Genomic DNA, 22,659 nt, shown 5'->3' on the forward strand with positions numbered 1-22,659 from the left:
TCCTTCCTTCCTTCCTTCCTTCCTCTTCCTTCCTTTCCCCTTCTCTCTCTCTCTCTGATTTGTTTCCCCTCTCTTTTCTCTTTCATTCTTTCTCTCCATCATTTTCTCATTTCTCTACCTTTCTCTATTTTTCTCCCCCTTTCTTGCTCTCATCTTTTTGAGCGTGCCAGCAAAAAACCCTCCTGGGCCAGGATCATGGTGGTGGGGACAGCGACTCCTCCTCCTGCTGCTGCCACTACTGTGCAGTGAGGTGAATAACTGTCTGCGCAGTGCGGGAGAGCCCTGTGCAAGGAGAGCCCTTTGCAGCACAGGAGAGCTCCCCATTCCCCTCCTTCCTGAGCCAACACAAAATGAACTGTGGCTGGTGCTGAGCTGCCTGCGAAGGACAGGGAATCACAAAAAGCAAGAAAATGATAGGGCGCTTCAGCCATGTGGCTCTGTGGAGAACAGATTACGTGAATGGGTCAGCAGGGAGCCGCAGGAGAGGGATCAAAGAGCTGCAGAATGCAGGATGTTGGTAAGGCTAAAGCAGTGCTCTGGGAGGGCAGGCAGTGTGCATGTGCAGCAGCTCTGGATATCTGCTTGCCACCTGCCCTCTTGGAGCACAACCGCCACTGCCCCTCTCAACCCCACAGCAATGGCTGCATCTCCATCAATAGCAGCTCGCCTGCCTACTGGCCAGGGTGGGTTGGATGCTGATCTCAGAAGGCAAGCAGGCATGGGGGACCACTGGAAAGGCCGCATGCAAGCATGGCAGGGCTGCAGAGAAGGGAGTTGACTGCTAGCTTCCTTCCCCACAGCCAGCTGGCCCCAATATGCTTGCCTGCCTTCCACACAGCCATCCGCTTGCCTGCCTTCATAAGTTGGCTGTGGGAACACCAGGAAGGCTGCATGGAAGGCAGGCAAGCATGGCAGGGCTGCAGGGAAAGGAGTAGACTGCTAGCTCCCTTCCCCGTGGCTGGCTAACCCCGACATGCTTGCCTGCCTTCTACACAGCCATCCGCTTGCCTGCCTTCACAAGCTGGCCACAGGGACACTGGGAATGCCATGTGGAAGTAATGCTGCTTAATTTATTCTTTGCATCTGTCCTCACACAAAGGCAGGCAACATGGCAGGGCTGTGTGCTGCGTGGAAGGGAGCAGGCGAGGCAGGCTGGGAAGGTGGAAAGCAAAGACTGGGTCGATGGGGTGAGCAAGTGGTGACTGGAGAACCAGTTTGGGGGAATGGTCAGCCAGTGGGCCCTACCGGTTCAGAAACCCAGGCCCAATGTCCACTACCGGTTCTCCTGAACCGGTCCAAACCAGGAGGATTTCAACCCTGCTTTTATGGTTATGTTTTGGTAGATTTTGTATTATCTTTTTGTGTGAGGACAGATGCAAAGAATAAATTAAGCAGCACTACTTTCTCTCTGTTGCCTGCTACTTCCTTGCCATCTTCATTCTTTTTTTAACCAGTGATATACAGTCAGGGGAGGCAGAGCCTCACCACTGTCATCATGAAAAGAAAAAATATGTAAAAGGAAAAAGGCAAGAGCTGAGATCAGGCTGAGCTAGTTGCTGCCAGAGTCACAGTGGATGACTCTGCTTAGTGCTTAACTGTTTAAAAAAGCCTCTAAAAAGTGCCCTCTACAGGAGGAGGCGGGAGAACCATGTGCCTCATTTAGTCTGACTTTATGATCACTCGAGCAGAGTTAAGCGAGGGTTAAAAGCTGAAAAAATCCTTATGTAGATGAGGCACGTGGTTCTCTTGCCTCCTCCTGTGGAGGGCTTTTTTTAGAGGCTTTTTTAAACAGTTAAACAGAGTCATCCATTGGGGACTCTGGCAGCAGCTAACCCAACCTGACCTCAACAGCTCTTGCCTTTTTCCTTTTAAATTTTTACATTTTCATTATGGTAGACAAGAGCAGAGTTGAAATCCTCTGTGATTGTGAAACAGCTGGAAAAGATATGTGGGTCGGAATAATCAATCCCACAGATTACTATAGGTAGTCCTTGATTTACAACCACAATTGGGCCCAAATTTCTGTTGCTAAGTGGGACTGTTTTGTCCCATTTTATGACCTTTCTTGCCAATAACTGTGGCAAGAAAGGTCATAAAATGGGACAAAAGAGTCCTACTTACCACAGAAATTTGGGCTCAATTGTGGTTGTAAATCAAGGACTACCTATAGTAATCTGTGGGATTGATTATTTTAGTAAGGTTTTCAGCCACATTTGATTTTTGCTCCAGGGAGAGAACATATCTCAACAAAATCACACAAAAATTATGAATGGAAATCAAATTTAGCAATCCATGGAGGTCTGGATTTGGAGTTACACTCAAAATTAAAGTGGAAAAAAACACTACAGACTGACCCAACTTTGATATAATGTCCTTAAAACATGTCAAAATGAGGCTCAGTAGTGTGTGTGGCCTCTACGTGCCTGTATGACCTCCCTACAATGCCTGGGTATGATCCTGATGAGGTGGATGGTCTCCTGAGGGATCTCCTCCCACACCTGGACTAAAGCATCCCCCAACTCCTGGACAGTCTGTGGTGCAATGTGGCATTGGTGGATGGAGTGAGTCATGATGTCCCAGATGTGCTCAATTGGATTCAGGTCTGGGGAACAAGCAGGCCAGTCCATAGCATTAATGCCTTCATCTTGCAGGAACTGACATACTCCAGCCACATGAGGTTTAGCATTGTTTTGCATTAGGAGGAACCCAGGGCCAACCGCACCAGCATATGGTCTCACAAGGGGTCTGAGGATCTCATCTCGGTACCTAATGGCAGTCAGGCTACCTCTGGCGAGCACATGGAGGGCTGTGTGACCCCCTAAAGAAATGCCACCCCACAACATTACTGACCCACTGCCAAACTGGTCATGCTGGAGGATGTCGCAGGTAGCAGAACGTTCTCCATGGCGTATCCAGACCCTATCACATCTGTCACATGTGCTCAGTGTGAATCTGCTTTCATCTGTGGAGCAAAGGGCGCCAGTGGCGAATTTGCCAATCTTGGTGTTCTCTGGCAAATGTCAAACATCCTGCATGGTGTTGGACTGTAAGCACAACCCCCACCTGTGGATATCGGGCCCTCATAGTCTGTTTCTGACCATTTGAGCAGCCACATGCACATTTGTGGTCTGCTGGAGGTCATTTCGCAGGGTTCTGGCAATGCTCCTCTTGTCCCTCCTTGCACAAAGGCGGAGGTAGTAGTCCTGACACTTGGTTGTTGCCCTCCTACAGCCTCCTCCATGTCTCCTGATGTACTGGCCTCTGTCCTGGTAGTGCCTCCATACTCTGGACACTACGCTGACAGACACAGCAAAACTTCTTGCCACAGCTTGCATTGATGTGCCATCCTGGATGAGCTGCACTACCTGAGCCACTTGTGTGGGTTGTAGACTCCGTCTCATGCTACCACTAGAGTGAAAGCACAGCCAGCATTCAAAAATAACCAAACCATCAGCCAGAAAGCATAGGAACTGAGAAGTGGTCTGTGGTCACTACCTGCAGAACCACTCCTTTATTGGGGATGTCTTGCTAACTGCCTATGCTTTCCACCTGTTGTCCATGCCATGTGCACAACAGCATGTGAAATTGATTGTCCATCAGTGTTGCTACCTAAGTGGACAGTTTGATTTCACAGAAGTGTGATTGACTTGAAGTTACATTGTGTTGTTTAAGTGTTCCCTTTATTTTTTTGAGCAGTGTAGAACAATCTCATTGTTCCTCGCTTGGAGAAAAAAAGAGCTGTTTGTTTGTTGCTAGCAATAGGTTTGGGTATATTAATTCCATTTGTTCAATGATACCCTTTTGATTCTCCCTCTTCCATCCATTGTTCATAAGCTGGGATGTCGAAAAGATTTGGGATGACTGTAAATTTACAATTAATCATGATCTGGGACCAGCACTGAAAACGCAGAGCAATGGCTTTGTACTCTGAAAATACAAGATCCTCCACTCTGAGCTGATCATACCATACAATTATTAAGTTCTGGCCTTTCTCAGAGACATGTACATGTTGAGGGCCACCACCTTTGTTAAAGAAACTGATACACACCTTGCACCGCATTCCTTTTGAATAGCTAAGTCCATTGTTCTAGTCATTGTACCACAGCTTGGCTTTTCAACCATTCTATCTTATGGGATTCTTCAAAAGATTTAAACATTTATCTGAGGTTTTTGGATTAAATACAAATGGAAAATGAATAATAAAATAAATAGAATCTTAAGAACATTAAACCACATTTGTGAATGATAATTGCCTGTATTGATTATTATTCTAGACGTATAGTGTTTTGTGCCAGATAAGGAGGGGACCAAGCTGTAGCACATTAATATTGTTCTATTTTATAATCTTTGATGGAGAAGACTATTCTCTAGTCAACTCACCTTCTATCCAATAGATATTGAAAAAATAATTTTCAATTTTGAACATAATTTTTATAATTGGTTTTAGATGTATTTCAAAATTATGCTTTTGTAGTTCAAGCAGCTGATACACCTTTAAACAATAACTTCTTCTTTATGATTGTTAAAACATAACCTTACAGATATACAATGTATGCAGTTACAATACAATACAATACAATAGCAGAGTTGGAAGGGACCTTGTAGGTCTTCTAGTCCAACCTCCTGCCTAGGAAGGAAACCCTATGTCATTTCAGACAATGGCTATCCAACATCTTCTTAAAGACTTCCAGTGTTGGGGCATTCACAACTTCTGGAGGCAAGCTGTTCCATTGATTAATTGTTCTAACTGTCAGGAAATTTCTCCTCGGTTCTAAGTTGCTTCTGACCTTGATTAGTTTCCATCCATTGCTTCTTGTTCTGCCCTCAGGTGCTTTGGAGAATAGTTTGACTCTTCTTTGTGGCAACCCCGGAGATATTGCAACACTGCTATCATGTCTCTCCTAGTCCTTCTTTTCATTAAACTAGACATACCCAGTTCCTGCAACCATTCCTCATATGTTTTAGCCTCCAGTTTCCTAATCATCTTTGTTGCTCTTCTCTGCATTCTTTCTAGAGGCTCCACATCGTGGCAACCAAAACTGAATGCAGTATTCCAAGTGTGGCCTTACCAAGTGATCTTGATTCTATCCCTCTGTTTATGCAGCCTACAACTGTGTTGGCTTTTTTGGCAGCTGCTGCACACTGCTGGCTCATATTTGAATGGTTGTCCACTAGGATTCCAAGATCCCTCTCACAGTTAGTACTATTGAGCAAGGTACCACCTATACTGTACCTATGCATTTCATTTTTCTTTCCTAAATGTAAAACCTTACTCTTTTCACCATTGAATTTCATTTTGTTAGATAGTGCCCAATGTTCAAGACTACACGTTGAGTGCTGTTGGTCAGCCAGTTACGGTGGTGATGCTATCTAACCCACATTTTTCTACTTTATTTAGTAGTAGGCTGTGGTCTACCTTATCAAATGCCTTACTGAAGTCCAAGTAAATTATATCGACGGCATTCCTCTGGTCCACTAATTTTGTCACTTTGTCAAAGAATGCAATATGATTAGTCTGGCATGATCTGTTTTTGACAAACCCATATTGGCTTTTGGCTATTACTTTGTTTACTTTTAGGTGTTCGCTAATTCGTTGCTTGATTATCTTTTACAGAATCTTCCCTGGTATTGAGGTCAGGCTGATAGGTCTATAGCAGCGGTTCTCAACCTGTGGGCTGCGACCCCTTTGAGGGTCGAACGACCTTTTCACAGGGGTTGCCAAGGAGCCTCCCGAAGGGAAGGACTGATGGGTCTTCTGCTCCTCTCACTGAAGGCAGCTGAACGCCCAAGATCAGTGTGTGTGTGGGAGGGTGGAAAGTAGGAGCTGGAATGGAGGCGAGGAGGGGGGAAAGAAAGATGTGCGGAGCACAGAGAATGCTGGGAAAGGAAGGCTCAGGAAGGAGGGGAATGGGGAGTAGCAGCAGTAGCTGGTTTGGGTGCAGGGAGGGAAGAGCTCGATTTCTCCTGTGCTGCATTGGACTCTCCTTGCGCAGGGCTCTGGAACTCTTCCCTCTCTGCATCCAGAGATGGCTGCTCTGGCTCTTTCCTGAGCCAACACAAAGGGGACCATGGCTGGTGCTGACCTAAGTCTGGCGCTGAGGAGTCTCCTGCGCAGTGTGGCTCTCCTGCACAGCGCAGCCAGCTATTCACTTCTCAGTGGCAGCAAAGGAAGGAGTCGCTGTCCCTGCCACTGTGATCCTGGCCCAGGAGGATATTTTGCTTGTACGCACAGGAAAGAGATGAAAAAGAAAAGGGGAGAAAGAGAGAGAAATGAAAGAGAGCTGGAAGGAGAGAATGAGAGAGAGGGAAAATAGAGGGAAACAAATTAGAGGGAGAAGGGGGAGAGGGAGAAAGAAATGAAAGAGAGCTGAAGGCAGAGTATAAGAGAGAGGTAAAAGAAAGGGAAACAAATCAGGGGAAAGAAAGGAAGAGAAAAGAAAGAAAGAAAGAAAGAAAGAAAGAAAGAAAGAAAGAAAGAAAGAAAGAAACTAACTAACTAACTAACTAACTTTCTCAGACCTATGACGAAAGCAATGGCAAGCTAGATCTCTTGCCAAGAAAACTGCAGCTTGCCAGAAGGCACAAATTGGAAGCAAGTCTGATTTTTTAAAAAGAAAATAACAGACATGGCAAAAAAATGCATCTGAAAATAAGATTATTTATAATTTTGGATAACATACTATATTGTCAAACTCAAAAGAAAAAAATATATATCCTATTGCTGTTAGTACAATCTTGCCAGCTTCTATCAATTTAGAGTTCACTATGAAAAGATTACAGAGAAGCAATTTCCTACAATTAATAACTTTAATTTGGATTTGCTATCATATTTAATGAGAAGGAAAAAAAAGAAAGAGGGAAAGGGAAGGAAAGAAAGAAGAAAAAGGGAGAGGAAAAATAGAGAAAAACAAAAATGAGAGGGAGGGGGAGAGAAGAGAGAGGGAGAGACCCTATTCCCATAGAAAACACTGAGCCATGAAACCTGGGTAGGCATGTCTGGGGGGAATGTCATGTGACTGGGTGGGAGTGATGTTGAATTGGCCACACCCACTCAGGTTTTGTGGCTCCCGGTGTTTTCTGTGGGAAATGGATCCAAATGGCTCTTTGAGTGTTTAAGATTGCCAACCCCTGTGCTACACCATGCTTCAAGACAAAATTTCACTTATTTGTAATTAGAAATAAATATTTCACAATATATAATTACATATTGTTTTTGTGATTAATCACTATGCTTTAATTATGTTCAATTTGTAACAATAAAAATACATCATGCATATCAGATATTTACATTACGATTAATAACAGTAGCAAAATTACAATTACATAGTAGCAATGAAAATAATTTTATGGTTGGGGGTCACACAATATGAGGAATTGTATTAAAGGGTTGCGGCATCAGGAAGGTTGAGAACCACTGGCCTATAGTTTCCTGGATCTATTTTTTTTCCTTTTTTGAAGATGGGAAGTGCATCAGCTCTTTTCCAGTCCTCAGGCAGTTCCCTGGTGCTCCAGGATCTCTGAAAGATATAGTTCAGTGGTTCTGAGATCTCATCCGCCAGTTCCTTCAGAATCCTGGGTGTAATGCGTCCGGTCCTGGTGATTTGAACTCATCTAGGGTAGACAGGTGCTTACTTACCATTTTCTTCCCTATTTCAATTTGTGTTCCTAATCTGATTTTTGTGGTGCTGTTTTTGATAGGTTGGACTGTTTTTTCCCTTTGTGTAAAGACAGATGCAAAAAATGAGTTAAATAGTTCTGCTTTCTGCCTGTTGCTTGTTACGTTTTTGCCATTTTCTCCCAGCAATGGACCAATTGTTTTCTTAACCCTTTTCTTGTTTTTAACATGTTGGAAGAAGCTTTATTTGTTATTTTTTACTTTTGTGGCAAGCCTTTCTTCATAGTGAGCCTTAGCTTTCCTCACTTCATCTTTACAGGCTCGGGCTATTTGCTGATATTCTGGCTTAGTTATATTCCCCTCTTTCCACTTTTTATATTTATCCTTTTTGTCTTTCAATTTCAGTTGAATATATTGAGAAATACTCTAAAAAATTGTATGTTTGGGGGGGAAAGCAATATTATGAAAATTAAAAGAACCACATTTCAGATTCAATAAACCATAAAGAATAATATTTCACAAATCTTGCATGACATATAAGGATTTCACAAGGAAATGTAAGTGTTAGAAAACAACTGCTGGTTATTTTGTTTTTGTTTTCAGTGGGACCAGCAGGGCATCTGAAATTGAGAAGTGTCTTACTCCCAAACTCAGTTATAATGGTTAAACTACGAAGCAACCTTTTTAGGCTCTCTGCGCATGTCCCTGGAAGATGGCTGCTGAGTTTTTCGCTCCGGCTCGGTTCCTCCAAAAAATGGCTTAAGAGGAAGATATATCTGCCCAGGAGCCCGGCTGAGGATAAACAAAAACCCCAGAACATCCGTGCCAGCAGCGCAGGGGGGAGACTCATCTCCCCGGAGCTGCTAGGAGCTGCTAGGCACAGAAAAACGCTGACGCTGACAGCTGACGCTGCTGCTGATGGGGAAGCCTCGATTTATTGAAGCTGCTGACGGGGAAGGCCGTTGCCGTTGCCGTTCAGAACCAGACGTTGGGAACTGGGGAGCTAGGGCTACGTGGAGCTGTGGAGCTGTGTGTGTGTATGCCAGAGATTAAGAGCCGGGCGGTCTGTTCACTCACCGGGAAACGCTGAAGCTGACATCTGAGCTGCTGAGATTGTGGCTAACGCACCCCCGCTGTTGCTGTTGCTTGATACCGCGCTGTTGTATGTCAAGGCTGTTTGAGTTATGCTGAAAACACTTGAGCTTTGAGGACACGGAAGACACTAGGAGCCCCGGGAGTTGACTTATTAAACACCATCTAAGGGGTAGGCGGTGCTGAGTTGGGGGAAGTGCTCCCCCCTCCTCTCAGGAAGAACTAAGGGGTGTCTGGGGCATGCTTGGGGTTGCGTTGCTCGTGAAGCTGCCATGCTCAGGGACGCTGAAGACACCAAGGCCAGCACTGTGGTGGTTAGTGCGGCTCAGCTGACCAGGAGACCTCACTGAAGTTGCTATTTGTTTATGACTCTGAGACCAGCTGGGAATCCTGTGGGACTGTGAATGGCGCCTGAACAAATATTATAGCCTGGCTGCCGGGAGGGAGTCTTTTGATTATTTGTAACCATCATTTACATCATTTGCAACCATCGAGGCCACCCGGGAACGCTGTAGTCTAACCGAGTGAGCTGTTGAGAACTTGTGGGCCACTACCATCTCGCGAACCTGTCGGGCCGCCTGTGGAGGGAGGCGGGCGGTGACCTCCCGACCACCGGGGCCGAAGACACCTGTTTGGAGCCTGGAAGATCAGGCTGAGACCGTCTGGCTGTCGTGGAAGTGGCTATCAGCGCCTGTTTGGGGGGGACCCGACCCCCCTAGGTTGTCTGATGCCTCCTCTGCTGCTGTGCTGTTGTGGGGTCAGGCTAGGGACAGGGTAGGGTTAGTTAGAATTTAGTGTGGGGTTAGTGTTAAGTTATAGTTAGGTTAAGGTTAGGGTAGGGTGAGGGTGGGGTGGGGTTGCTAACCTGATGGCCTGCCGACGGGCTGCTTCCACGGGTGGCGTCACGGTACAGCCGGGAGTGGGGTTGTTCCCCCCCTTTTTGCCGTGGGGCTATCCCTGGCTCCCGGATGTTTCTTTGTCCCCGATGGGAGGGGGTGTTGCTGGCCGCCATCTCCTGCAGCTGGCCCTGCAGTTTTCGCGATTGCAGCCTGCTGTCTCTCAGACTTTCCCGGCCTTACTCTGGACTACTGTTGGCTTATTGCTTTTATGCCCTTGCTATCATTCTGGACTTCGGACATTCAGCTTTGGGAGGCTTGGACATTATTTTTTGGCCTCCTGGATTATGTAATTGCTCAGACTGCGCAGACCCATAATTTTTTATACACCTGTAATTTTTATTAATAATTTTTATATACTAAAATTGTATATTTAAACGTGTGGGGAGAGTATGGTGTGACTGGGATTGATTGAATGTTCCCACTTTTATTGTAATATTGTTGTTCTATTTTAACTTGTATCGTGGGGATTGATTGGTTGTATGCATGGATATGTTAGGTGGGCTGGGAGTTTAGCCAGATCCTCCTGCACTGAGTGCTTTGGCAGAAGTGCTAGGGGGACCCGGGCTCGGTCCCAGCCCTTGGATGTGTGTGTCGAAGGGCCTGCCGATGAATCCGGTGGCTTGGGGAGAGGGTGGAGGGACCACAGATGTGGGAGTGGGCCGGAACATTGGGGTCATAATGGGGAGGGGCAGATATGGCGGGAACTTCAGGGCTAGCCATTACCGGGGAAGGAGGGTTCCCTATATCAGAGGTATCCCTCCTTCCGGCCCTGTGAGTTCCACTCCAAGGCCAGATGGCGTGAGTAGTCAGGACCCTGGTCTCAGGTTGCTGATGCTAAATGCCAGGTCTGTGGTTCACAAGGCTCCCCTCATCCAGGACCTAATTACAGACGAGGGGGCAGACCTGCCATGTATTACTGAAACCTGGCTGGGCCCGGAGGGAGGCGTCCCCCTCACAGAAATGTGCCCAGAGGGTTTTCAGGTGCTTCATCAACCGCGACCCCAGGAAAGGGGCGGGGGAATGGCCATTGTTATCCGACAGTCCTTAGCTCCTCGTAGGATCCCTGCTCCGGAGCTTGTCGGGTGTGAGTCCTTGCTGGTGAAGATGGACCTTGCGGGTCAAGTGGGCTTGTTGTTAACGTACCTGCCTCCCAACAGTGTGGCAACAGCCCTCCCCTTGCTCCTCGAGTCAATAGCCGAGCTGGCGGTTGAGTTCCCCAGACTTATGGTACTGGGGGACTTCAATTTGCCTTCGCTCGGCGAATGCTCTGATGGAGCACAGGAGTTCATGGCTTCCATGACAGCCATGGGCTTGACCCAAGTAATCCAGGGTCCGATTCACTCAGCGGGCCACACACTCGACCTCGTATTTCTCTCGGAGCAGTGGAGTTGTGATCTTAGTCTGAGGGGTAGTGAGATCTTGCCCCTGTCATGCTTGGACCACTTCCTATTGAGGCTTGACTTTCGGAGACCAATCCCCTGCTGTAGGGAGGAGGAACCGATTAGGTGGTTCCACCCCAGGCGCCTTATGGATCCCCAGGGTTTCCAGACGGCGCTTGGCGTTATGCCTGATACTTTCGCCCGCAGTTCGGTGGAGACCATAGTCACTACTTGGAACTCGGTAACGTCTGAGGCTCTCCACCGAATTGCGCCTTTACAGCCAATCCGCAGCAGTGGATCCAGGAGGGCTCCTTGGTTTACCGAGGACCTCCGGGAGAAGAAGCGCCAAAAGAGATGCCTAGAGCGCCGCTGGAGGGCCAGTAAATCCGAGTCAGACCGAGCACTCTTAAAAGCCTGCATCGGAGCATATCTATCGGCATTACGGGCAGCCAAGAACAACCACATTGCCGCTCTGATTGCATCCGCTGAGTCCTGCCCTGCCGCCTTGTTTAGGGTGACCCGCTCCCTCTTAAATACGAGGGTTGTGGGGAACCCCTTACAAGGTAGAGCAGAGGAATATGTCCAGTTCCTCGCGGAAAAAGTTGCCCGGCTTCGGATGGACCTGGACTCCAATTGCGCAGAGCCAGCCGAGGTACCAGGGGAAGGTCTTGAACGACACCTCTGGACTGATTTTTAACCTGTTGCTCCTGATGAAGTGGACAAGGCCATGGGAGTGGTGAGTGCTTCCACATGTGTACTGGACCCGTGCCCCTCCTGGCTGGTCGCGAACAGCAGGGAGGTGACGCGGGGCTGGATCCAGGCGGTGGTGAATGCCTCTCTTCGGGAGGGTTTCTTTCCATCAGCATTGAAGGTAGCGGTGGTGAGACCCCTCCTGAAGAAGCCATCACTGGACCCAGCCAGTTTGAACAACTACCGTCCAGTCTCCAACCTCCCCTTCATTGGGAAGGTTGTTGAAAAAGTGGTGGCCTCGCAGCTCCGGCAGTCCTTGGATGAAGCCGATTATCTAGACTCCTTTCAGTCGGGTTTCAGGCCTGGCTACAGCACGGAAACCGCTTTGGTCGCACTGACCGATGATCTCTGGAGAGCCAGGGATGGAGGTCATTCCTCCATCCTAGTGCTCCTTGACCTCTCAGCGGCCTTTGATACCACAGAGGGACCATGGTATCCTTCTGCGATGGTTGCGAGAGGTGGGGGTGGGAGGCACCGTTTTTTGGTGGTTCTCCTCCTACCTCTCGGACAGGTCGCAGTCGGTGTTAGTTGGGGAGGAGAGGTCGACCCCTAGGCCCCTGAAATACGGGGTTCCTTAGGGTTCGGTCCTGTCCCCCCTGCTATTTAATATCTACATGAAGCCACTGGGTGAGATCATTCGATGGCACGGGATAAAACACCATCAATATGCGGACGATACACAGCTGTATCTGTCCGCCCTGTGCCAACTCAGTGAAGCGGTTGACATGATGTGCCAGTGCCTGGAGGCTGTTAGGGTCTGGATGGGGGTTAACAAGCTTGTACTCAATCCAGACAAGACCGAGTGGCTGTTGTGTTTCCCTCCCAAAAACTTGGTCAATATTCCATCACTCAGGCTGGGGGGTGAAAATCTACCCCCCTCAGACAGGGCTCGCAACTTGGGGGTCCTCCTGGATCGACAGCTGACTTTAGAACACCATTTGTCAGCTGTGACCAGGGGGGCATTTGCCCAGGTTCGCCTGGTGCACCAGTTGCGTCCCTACCTGGACCGGGAGGCGCTCGCAACAGTCACTCACGCCCTCGTGATCTCAAGACTGGACTACTGCAATGCGCTCTACACGGGGCAGCCCTTGAAGAGTATTCGGAGACTTCAACTCATCCAGAACGCAGCCGCGCGAGCGATTGTGGGTGCACCTCGGCACACCCACGTTACACCTATCCTCCGCGAGCTGCACTGGTTACCGATCAGTCTCCGGATACGCTTCAAGGTGCTAGTCGTAACTTATAAAGCCCTTCATGGTATTGGATCTGGGTACTTGAGAGACCGCCTGCTGCCAATTACCTCCCACAGACCCATTAGATCTCACAGGGTTGGCCTCCTCCGGGTGCCATCCACCAGCCAATGCCATCTGGCTATTACCCGGGGGAGAGCCTTCTCTGTGGCAGCTCCAGCCCTCTGGAATGAACTCCCCGCAGGGATTCGGACCCTCACCTCTGTCCAGGCCTTCCGAAAAGCCGTCAAAACCTGGCTTTGCCGGCAGGCCTGGGGGTGATGAGTTCCCTCCCCTCTCGACATGTATGGTTGTGCGACTGTTGCTTACCCTTATTATTTGTATTTCATTTTTTATGTTCCCCCTTTCCCCCTTGAATTGTTCGCCTCCCTGAATCCTCCCGGAGAAGGACGGCATACAAATAATAAAATTCTATTCTATTCTATTGATTAAACTGTGAACAACACCACAGCAGCTCGGATTTACTTTTTCTCTTCTTCTTTTATACTATCTGCAAACTTATGTTTACAAATTATTTCAGTTTATGAACTGAATGATCCTCTAGCTTTCAGATTTATTTCACTTTTACATTCTTTTTAAACTCTAACCTCAGAGCAAGACTATAAATTTTTGAACTATAAAACAAGGCTGTAAATATTTGAGGATGTAAATTCTGAACTGGGGAACTGAAATATTTTAAAAAATGAACCTAATTTGCCCTTGCAAGCATATATAGTGTATACAAGCACTATTTCAATGTGAGCCACAAGAGGAAGCAAAAAGACTAATTTCAGCAAAAGACTAATCTTTAACAGAAAGTTGTATGATTCTGGAGTAAAAGATTTCTATTTTTCTACTTCCTTTTGTGGATTACAAAATATATCTTGACTAGGATTGGTTTTGCTTTTAAGTTTTACTACAACGCAAGCCACTAGAGGGAGCACAAGACTACCTTTTCTTTCAATATTAACCACAAGAGGGAGCAGAAGATCAATTTTTAAAAGAAGGAAGGAATCCAAAGGATAGGGAATTGGAAAAATTGTTTAAAAGTTTTAAAAAAAGGCCCCACATAAAACCAATGTTTAAATATTTTTTAATTTTTAGTTATTTTTTATTTTAATAAAAGAAGGGGTCCAAAGGCTACATAATTTTAAAGAAAAGAAGGGACCTCTTAAGTGTTACTACAACTACTTTTTGTAATCTTTTACCTTAATTGTGACTTACATTTCATAATTTTTGTTCAGTTGAGATTTTATTTTTGTCTCATTCAAAAAATGAGATAATCCATTCACATTCCAATCAAAATTGAGTTGGAAAGGACCTTGGAATCTTCTGGTCCAACTCTCTACTCAAGCAGGATCCCTATAACATTCTAGACAGGCCCAGCCTCTTCTTAAAAACCCCAAGTGATGAAGCACCCACAACGTTTGAGGGGAAGCTTTTCCACTGGTTAATTGTTCTAACTGTTAGGAAGTTTCTCCTTAATTTCATATTGCTTCTCTCCTTCATTAGTTTCCATCCCTTGTTTCTGTCTAGCCTTCTGGAAAATAAGTTTGGAAAATAAAAAGCACCCTCTTCTTTGTGGTAGCCCCTCCAATACTGCATTTTTCTGCAATTCTGCATTTTTCCCAAAATCTCAACATTTTGGGGTGTATAATGTGATGACCAAAACTGGATGCAGTATTCCAGATGTGGTCTTACTATAAAGCGGCACTAATACTTCACATAATTTCGATTCTATTAGTGATTCTGTTGATTTTGATTCTATTATTGATTTTGTTGATTATTGATTTTGATTCTATTATTATTTGATTCTATTACTTTTATGCCTCTGCTTATGCAACCAAGGATTGTATCCTGTTTCCCTGAAAATAAGACCTCCCTGGATAATAAGCCCAATTAGGCTTTTGAGTGCATGAGCTAAAATAAGACCTCTCCCAAAATATTGCAACACAGCAGCAGCCATGAAGTGACCATGCTCGCCGCCTCCTGCACCTCAAAAATAATAAGACCTCCCTGAAAATAAGGCCAAGCACTTCCAGGGTCGTGGAAACACAGTATTAGCTGCATACTAGTGGCTCATATTTAAGTTTAAGTCCTAGATCATCTACATCCCATTCCAAAGTCCCTCTTACTGTTTTTGAGACAGGTTTTGAGATAGCTGGAAACAGCAGAGATGGACCTGTAGCTCATGGTATTTGGAAAAAGATGCATTTGAAATTTGAACCTTTGATTTTAAATAAATGTTCAATATCTTGTATATCTGATAAACAGTTGTATTTTGTAAAATTATTTTATAACATCCCTAGCTTTCACACAATTATTATTATGTTTATTGCACAGTCAGCCAGATATTCAGACTGGATTTAGCATTTTATCCACTTATTGAGTGGATAAAAAGACTTGGGATAGGCAGATATGGATGCTTGATGAACTTAAATATATTGTAAGATGTAAACTGTTCCAGGTAAAGCTGCCTTTTGCAATTGAATAATGGTGAATTTTTCAATGCTGGTGATGTCCAAATGGTGTTCCAGTTGTTTTGAGATTAAGCACTCAAAGCTTTTATGATTATTGGTACTACCTTTTCTTTCTTTTGCATGGTTGCCCTATTCAGTGATGAAATTCAATTTTTTTTACTACTGGTTCTGTGGGCGTGGCTTGGTGGGTGTGGTAGAAGGATACTGCAAAATCTCCATTCCCACCCTACTGTGGGACCAGCCAGAGATGGTATTTGCCGGTTCTCTGAATTACTCAAAATTACTGCTACCCGTTCTCCAGAACCTGTCAGAATCTGCTGAATTTCACCCCTGGTTCTCTTTCTATTTGCAGGTCTTTGTATTTTGTTTTCTTCTCCATTTCCTTTTCTTCTATTCTGCTCTCTGCAGGTACTGCCACATTTAGCTAACCAGACTTTTTTGTTTTTCTTATTGACAATTGTTAAGTCTAGAATGTTATGTGGCAGTTGCCTGCTTAAATTCTAAAGTCCTAGAGCACTTTAAATTCATCTTCTATTTACTTTCTCTTTATGGACCCACAGTTCATACTTTCTGGCAAATAGTATTTCTTGCAGATCTTCCAATGCACCATTGTTGCTACTTTGTCATGCCATTATTTGTATTAAAAATGCGCAATCTTCTTGCAACAGCTAACCAATGGGTCAATTGTTTCTTCAGCTTCTTTGCAGACTTGCTATCTGTTGCTGTCTTCTCAATTCCGGCTTTGTATGCATTGTAAACGTGTGGGTTGTTGTTGTGAGGGAATTGACACGCAGGAGCCATGTGCAAGACAGATCTTTATTATAACACAGGTGACAAGCGATTCAAACGTTCCCTGCAACTGTCAGGGTATTTATACTGGCACTCAGACCAACTGTCAAAACGACCAACCAATCAGGTCGCAGCTGGTATTTGCATATTGAATATGCAACACTCCTTTCCCCCAGATCAGTTGAAGGGGGGGGGTGTGGACACAACATTCTAACAAGCAACTTTGAAAATTACATTTGCATATTTTCCCATGTTAAGTGAATTATTTTTATTAATACGATTCAAACAGCAGTTCCCCCATTTTTTCTTTTTTTCTTTTTTTTCCAAACAGCAGTTCCTTGAATGTACTATTAGCAATTCTGTTTCTCTTCCTCCTCCCTCCAGTAATTTTCACATTACGTTTCTCACATTTCACATTTCTTCCTTTCCCTCGTTACTTTATTCACATTTTATTTATTTAAAATTCCCCCCCCTTAACTGCGCATGCCCAAACAAAACAACTTTGATTCTCTCGGTCCAGGCTTGAAAATCGGCCCTGGAGGCGGCTCGCTGCTCACAGATGGCTTGGACAGCAGAGGCACCGCCTTGTACGGAGGTGGGGACTGGCAGGCAGCACGGAGGTCTAGGAGGAGCGTTGAGGGAGGCTCCTCGGCTTCCCGTTGGGAAGCAGGCTCGCGGGGAGGCAGGGAGGGGCGGCTTCTCCTCAAGGCAGAGAACGGAGCTAGCAGGCAGGACAGGAGGATTTCAGGCCCCTGGAGGCAGCTAAGACAGTTCGTTGAGGCGCGGAGCTGAGGCCAAGAGGCCGAGGGAGCAAGGCAGGAGACGGATGGCAGGGACACGCTTCAGTCCTCCTCCTTCTTCCTCTCTCTCTCTCCTGGTCAGGCAGGCATTGCGGGGAGGAATTCGTGCCCTGGAGGCAGCGAAGTGGAGACAGGGGCTTTGAGATGCTTGCAGCCTTCGTAGGACGGCCTTGGCAGAGGCAGCTGGAAACAGCTAGGTGCCTGGAAGGCAGGCAGGACAGGAAGGCAGGCCCTGGAGGCCTGTAGGCGCCGAAGGCATGCAACGAGCGGCTTCGGCAGGAGTTGAGGCACGGCGGCAAGGCTCGCAGTGGGCGCAGGCAGCACGGCCCGGAGAACGGAGACAGCGACAGGGCTTCTGGCTGTCCTGTGGCTCCTTACTAGTTGGCTGATGTTGTTAGGCTCTGCGGGAATCGCATATCAATCCCATCCTCGTCGCCAGTATTGTAAACGTGTGGGTTGTTGTTGTGAGGGAATTGACACGCAGGAGCCATGTGCAAGACAGATCTTTATTATAACACAGGTGACAAGCGATTCAAACGTTCCCTGCAACTGTCAGGGTATTTATACTGGCACTCAGACCAACTGTCAAAACGACCAACCAATCAGGTCGCAGCTGGTATTTGCATATTGAATATGCAACAGTATGCATTTGTTATTTTTTATGTATGCATCTTCTTTTTCAAAGCTTCCAGTGGAAGGGGCCTTAGACCTCTTCTAATCCAACCTCCTACTCAAGCAGGAGACCTTATACCAATTCGAATAAATGGTTATCCAATCTCTTTTTAACCCCATCCCACCCTCAGTGGTGGAGCAACCACAACTTCTGGAGGCAAGTTGTTTCATTGGTTAATTGTTCCTACTGACAGGAAATTTCTCCTTAGTTCTAGATTGGATCTCTCTTTGATAAGTTTCCAACCATTACTTCTTGCGCAGCCCTCAGATAAATAGGTCAAGCCCCTCCTCTGTATCTGTTTCTCAAATATTGGAAGACTACTAGTCTAATCCCTAATCCGTCTCTTCATTAGACTAGACATACCCACCCAGTTTCTACAACTGTTCTACAAACTATATGATTTAGTCTCCAACAAATCCCCTTTGCTGCTCTTCTCTATGCCCTTTCTAGAGTCTCAAACTCTCAATGTCTCTTTTTTTTTTTGTAATTTGGTGACCAAAACTGCTTGCAGTATTCGAAGTATGGTTTTACCAGTGCAATATAAAGCAATATTAACACTTCACATGTTATCATCTGATGCCATTATAGATTATCTAGAAAGCTGGAAACTATTTCCTTCCTTTGCTACTCTTGATCTACCTTCTCTTCCAACAAGTAGTTGTTTAGTCTCTCCCTTCTTGCCTATGACGTTGATAGCTGCCATAAACATGTATAAATAATTTACATGAAAAATGTAGTTGAGGTCTATATTTGATTCAGTTCTATATGTTTGTAGAGATTCTGGTGGTTTAGGAAAAAGTATTCATTGCAGCATATTGGTTTGATTCATGCTATAGCTAACTGTTGAAACTTAAGGCTATTCTGCAGTCTCATTACTAATCTTCATACCTCCCTTACTTTCCTTGTGATAATTGCAGTCCTCAACACTTTAACGAGCAGGAAATCTGACTAAATTAATAAATTACTTCTCAGTTACAGTGAACTGTTAAAACTGGTTTATATAGGGATATAAATTTTAATTTCAAAACCTTGTAGCACAAATACGGTAGTAGAATCACAACCCTTCCCTTTACCTCAGTTTAACAAAAATGTGATCAATACTTTACAATAATTTAGTTTTGCTGCTTATATTCAGCAATATATTGCTTCAAATAAAATTATATGCTTATTAAGCAATCAATTTTATTTTGATAGAAATGAGTGTTAAAATATATATTTCAGTTAATGTTTGACATCTACATATTTATATAAACAATGCTATTGTAATATAGCAGAAAGATACCCTTCTGCTTGGAAAGATTCCTTAATTGTATTAGATATTTTCATTTCTAGTTTCATATGTAATAATAGATAATAATAAATGGATGGTTAATTATTTATATGTTTAAGTCAGGAGACATCTTGTTGATTTTTAGAACACTATTTACTCAGAAAGAATCTATAATGACAGAATACAGTATTGGGCAGTTTAGTTCTAGAATAGGACTATCATACAGTACATTTGCTGCAAAATTGGCAGCATTGTTTTTTTGCTGCATCTTCTTGTAGGCATCGCCCAGATTTTTCCTGCCAAGTTTGTATACATTTAATGTAGAAAAACAAAGAACTTTTAAAAAAAAAAAACTGAAACTGCTTCTTGATTATCTAAATGGTCACTTTAATCTTTAAATGGTCAGTTTTGCTGCTTACATTACATTTTATTCATAGAGTATTATTTGTTTATTGAATAAAACTGCATAATCACAATCTGTTTCAGGCTTGTAAATCTCGTAGCACTTAGCAGATTGCATGTATTCAAAAATCAAATGTACTTATGATTTATTTTGACAACCCCCACCCTTTAAAATAAGTTAGAAATATATCATACCCACTCCCAGACAACAAAAATAGCCTAATTGGTTTTGTGCAATTTTTGTTTTGTTTTTCTGTGTTGAAACTACTCAAACTCTGCACTTTTGTAGTTTACCAGGATCCCCCCCCCCCATAAAAAAATTAGCCATGAGTTATTCCTTGAGCCTATTTAGATTAAGGCCTAAAATAAAACAACCAACCACATTATCATTTAGTCTTATAGAAGAAACCAGTCATGCTTCAACAAAGAAAAGGCACATATCACTTCTATATTGGATACTGTCAATTACTATGAGAGGTGAAGAGCTAGGGGCTAATAAGCATCAATCTAAAAAGTAAGTTTTTTTTTTTAAGTTGCATGACAACAATATGTTTTTTTCTTTATAGGTTTAGTAGTAACCATAGCCAGAGAAAGGATATTGGTTCTACTTTTCACTTTTCTAAACAAACATTGCACTTATCAACATTCATTTTTAAAGATCTTGCTACCAATTTTTCAGGATTCCAAATATGTCCTTACTTTTAATATGGGAGTATGTTCATTTTTAGTGTTTTATGCTACTAATAGTCCATATGAAATGTTAATATGGTTAAACATATTCTACACATACAATACCTCTGGGGAAAATGCCACTGATATTTCTTATTTTAACTTAGTGTACAAGTGCATTTCTTTCAATCCTGCAGATGAATACAAGCTCACACTCTCTTTTATATTTGCATTAAATGCTGTTTGAAAAGCAGAGAAACTTTTGAACTGTATTCTTAACCTCTTATTTTATAAAAAGTACTAATTGGAAAGCTGTAAAATGCTTGATTTTTAGACCAAGAGACAAAGCACTTTCCAATGGTGGACATTAAAATATGATTAATCAGCTTTCTTTCTTTCCATGCTTTATCAGTAACAATAAAAGCACAAACATTTTTATTAATTAAAAAAATAGAAGATTCCATCATTAAGAGGGATGATTCCCATAATGACATTAAAAAATCTACAAAAGACTGAAACTTGTTACAGAAATATCACGAGGTATTCTAAAATTGTGCAACTACAAAACAGAATTTTAAAAAACCTGTTTTGCATAAAGAGCATCTATAGCAGTGGTTCCCAATGTGGGGCCCAGGCCGCACAGATCGGCAGTTTGAGTTTTAATGAAGGCAATTTGAACCTTGTTTAAACCAAGTTAATGGCCTTTTAGGCTTCCTCCACTTGAGTAGAATTCACTTTTTGAGCAAAGTAAGAATTATATGTCACGGGGGGGGGGGGGGGGCATTAGGATGTTAGAGATGCTTAGATGGGGCATGGCCAAAAGAAAGGTTGGGAACCACTGATCTAGAGAAAACACTTTGGAACAACAAGGTACTTTTGTTTTGAAACCTAACTTTGTGATAAACTATGAATCTTCATTCTGCTACAGATGATGGCAAGAATACGAATGAAACATGAACGTATTGTATGTCAAAAATGTCTATTATTAATTCTAGAAAGATAATTATTATACCTTCTGCACAATTGACAAAAAATGTGCATGCCTTTTGAAATTTAGTGAGGTTATGTACATAATATGTACAAAAATTCAAATAATAAATAAAACATGTCTTGAGGGTTAGCAAGTATGATCAACCTGCAAGAAAAATCAGGGTCCTCTGGTATTTAATTCTGCTACTGTGTTTACACATAAATCATACGTCATTACAAAAAAGCAATACATTTTTAAATATTATCTGCAGGTAAATTAAAAATACTAGGTACAGTATAATGATTAGAAGCTGTTTTTGTTACTGACATTATTATCTGGATAAAAGAATAACATTTCCTCAAAGGAATACTTTGAAACAAATTTAATGAGAAAATATCAGGCAACCTTTTGAGAACCAGACAATAGCTTGATATCTAGTTTATCTTAGCTGCAGCTATTAGGCAGTTATTTTGGTATCTGAATGTATAATTTAATTTCCATACAAACAGCATAGTTAAAAAAGACAAAATTATTGTAGACTTTTTAAAGCTAACAAAAATACAGGGTTATCAGAGCAACATTCAAAAAGTGATCTTTTTCTGTAGCAAAATGACTAGACTTGATACAGTGCATATAAATCCTTTTTGTTGAAAGAACAAAAATGTTTAAATATTAAAGTTAGTGAAACATGAACAAATATTTAAATATCAAAGTGCTAAATTTTACTGCCTTAAAAGTCACTGCAAATACATGGTAAGATCAGGTTTACTTGTGCAAGACATACTACATATTTAATTGGTTAACAGAAAGATCACATACATGTGTATGTGTATGAGACTATCCAAACCCATTATATAACTAAGTTGTTGTGAGTACACTATTTCATCTTCCTTGTAACAGGCTCCCATGAGCTGGCAGTCATTGCAATAAATAGAAGTAAATCTTTACAATATGTCATGCATACAAATATTTATACAAAATAAAGACACTGTGCAACAAATTATTTCATATTAATATGGCATTAACAGTAAACATACAAAAAAGGAAAGTACATATACGGAATGTTTAAAATGCAGCTCAATAAACCCTTCATAGCATTTACATTCAGTCTATTTCTACAAAAGTTTTCATCCAAATTGTCTTGAATCTATTACTAATTCACTAAGCTCAGTTCTAGCCTTACTATGTCCATGCTAATACTGCCTATTTCAGATGTTCTCCATTGCTATTGACTTATTCAGCCAAGGAATAAGCATATGCTCTTTGCTTAATGCCTTGCTGTCAACATATAGTCACTGATCTAAAATTTGAAGAACTTTGTCTTAGAAATTAGTGCATGTAATAAAGCCAGTTTCTTCCATTTTATTTCTTTCATCTCTCGTTTGGATTAAACTAAATTACAGCTCATAAACAAAACTCAGCAAAGATAGCACCTTAAAATTGCACTTGAACATAAGAGCTAACAGCCATTGTCATTTTACTATATTTTCTTTATGAACTCATGGATAAACGTTATTAGGGAGGGAGGGAGGGAGGGAGGGAGGGAGGGAGGGAGAGAGAGAGAGAGAATAATTTATGTGAAGAGAATGAGGTCTGATATGAATATGATAAAGATATAAATTAATAAAATATATGATCTTGA

The sequence above is a fragment of the Thamnophis elegans genome, chromosome Z (genome assembly GCF_009769535.1).
Source record: "Thamnophis elegans isolate rThaEle1 chromosome Z, rThaEle1.pri, whole genome shotgun sequence".
In the NCBI taxonomy this organism is placed as follows: Eukaryota; Metazoa; Chordata; class Lepidosauria; order Squamata; family Colubridae; genus Thamnophis; species Thamnophis elegans.